Source organism: Macrobrachium nipponense, chromosome 16 (genome assembly GCF_015104395.2).
Source record: "Macrobrachium nipponense isolate FS-2020 chromosome 16, ASM1510439v2, whole genome shotgun sequence".
Lineage (NCBI taxonomy): Eukaryota > Metazoa > Arthropoda > Malacostraca > Decapoda > Palaemonidae > Macrobrachium > Macrobrachium nipponense.
Window position 1 is genome coordinate 75252038 of NC_087209.1, and position 2555 is coordinate 75254592.

General features: G+C 34.1%; 1 long non-coding RNA gene across 1 annotated transcript in view; it reads left to right on the forward strand.

The window, feature by feature from the left end:
* Window positions 1-1423: 1423 nt before the first annotated feature.
* The window catches only part of LOC135195468 (uncharacterized), a 1808-nt gene continuing 676 nt past the window's right edge, over window positions 1424-2555 (forward strand). Inside the window, exons 1-3 of the long non-coding RNA XR_010310141.1 lie at window positions 1424-1853; window positions 2126-2208; window positions 2354-2436. This is a non-coding gene — a long non-coding RNA (uncharacterized LOC135195468). The remainder of the gene's footprint in view (window positions 1854-2125; window positions 2209-2353; window positions 2437-2555) is intronic.

A 2555-nucleotide genomic window follows, 5' to 3' on the forward strand; every position in this document is an offset into this window, starting at 1 on the left:
CATGTTGGAAATTGTTTACACCCTACATACATACGTACACTAACTTACATAGTGGTACAATGTGTTTGATGTTGCATAACCTTATTATTTTTTTTTTTTGTCATTTCAGACCCCTTTGATAGTGACAGTGACCCAGATGACCCTGAGCCTTTCCATGGTTTTGATGCCTCGCCCTATACATCAGGTAAGGAATCCTTAACAAATTTGTATAAAATGTTTTATAAATTGCTAATAGAATTTTATTAAAAGTGTACATATGCTACAATTACATCCACCTTATAATATATTATGTACCCTATCATTCTTTCCAGATGTAGATGTTCCCTCATCAGTTGATACGAGTATCACCTCTCCAGAACCCAAATCAGTTGATTACGAGTAGTATCACCTCTCCCATTCCTTCAGGTAAAAGAATTCTTCATTTTTTATATTGAACATAACGTATACACACTACATATGTTCAAACAGTAATAACATGTGCAGTAGTTTACAGTAGTTAGTTAATCATCATTTTCATTTTAATATTTTTTATCATTCCAGACTCCCAAGTACCTGCCCATCCCACTCCATAGCCCAGCCACCCACTCTCATGTACCATATGGCCATCCCAGTAAGCAAGCCAACCACTAGAATTTGGTAAGGACATTTTTTTTTTATTAATGTTTTAATATTACATATGTAATAACCATGTTATGTATGTAACATACATACTATAATCATATGTATTACATTATCATTCCAGACTGGCATGCACCTGTGACTTACATAAACCAGACCTTACATTTGCCATAGCCTACATGTCTTCATTTTGCTGAAGGTAAGGAATTCTCAGTTGTGTTTAATGTTTGCATACGTACAATAAATTTTGTACACCTAAGTGGTTCCATACTGTCCTTTAATATTAATTCTTCATTCCAGACTGCCCATCATCCTAGCCTGTTATCTGTGATAAAGCACACTGAAGTTAGGTTTGGAATGCATCCTTATCATGAATGCTCTACACCTCCACCTCCATCTCCCACAACCTAGGTAAACAGCTTTGAGACTCACTAAAAGTTGGTAAGTTATGTAAGGAATTTCTAAATTAAGTTTTATACTACATGTTATATGTGATATTAAACCACTGTATGGTGCATATTACTGTATGTAACTTACTATGCATAGAGTACTTACTGACAAAATTATTTTTTGTACATTCCAGAACCCCCTGAATGATGTAGGCTATGGGGCCACATAAGACTTTGTCCATCCAGGGTTACATTGAACAAGAACTTTTAAACTAAAAGTAAGGAATTAATTAACATACATTAACTCTTTTAGTACTCTTGATATCTACAGTAATTAACATATGCATTCACAACTTCTGTAGTGTATATTTTGTACACTAATTTTGTTACTTTTTCCTTCCAGAACCAACATTTTTCACACAACTCCAGGTTGTTACTACAAGTGTCATCAAGGGATAACTACAAGTAGAAGCACCATTTTTGGATGGAAAAAACCCTTCAGGAAAGTATACGTATCACATGTAACATGTAGTGTAACAAAGTATGAACAGTAAGGTTTTTACATACAGTAGTACATATTACATACGTACATAACTTTTTTTACAGGAATTTCCAACCAAGTTTGATTATGTACATATGTACATGTTATAAACCACTGTACGTATGGTTACTGTATGTAACTTACTAAACATACATAACATGACTTAACTTTGGTACTTTTTTTGGTACATTCCAGAAAACCAGGACCCCCTCCATGATGCAGGCTATGGGGCCACATAAAACTTTGTCCAGGGTTACTACATAACATAGCACGACAACTGTAAACTATGTACTACTGTACTAAAGGTAAGGAATTATACATAGTATTAACATACATTAAGTAACGTTTTATACGTACATACTAAAAAAAAAGTGACCAAGATCTCTCACATGGGATAAGTGATCAAGGTCCCTCATGGAATTGGTACTGTACACTCCCTGCTGAACAGGGGGTGTAGACCAATCATTTACAATAATGCATACCAGTTGATATTAAACCACTGTATGGTGCATATTACTGTATGTAACTTACTATGCATAGAGTACTTACTGACAAAATTATTTTTTGTACATTCCAGAACCCCCTGAATGATGTAGGCTATGGGGCCACATAAGACTTTGTCCATCCAGGGTTACGTTGAATGACAAATTTAAACTAAAGGTAAGGAATTAATTAACATACATTAACTAAGTTTTATACATGTTATATATGTGATATTAAACCACTGTATGGTGCATATTACTGTATGTAACTTACTATGCATAGAGTACTTACTGACATACTAATTATTTTTTGTACATTCCAGAACCCCCTGAATGATGTAGGCTATGGGGCCACATAAGACTTTGTCCATCCAGGGTTACGTTGAATGACAAATTTAAACTAAAGGTAAGGAATTAATTAACATACATTAACTAAGTTTTATACATGTTATATATGTGATATTAAACCACTGTATGGTGCATATTACTGTATGTAACTTACTATGCATAGAGTACTTACTGACA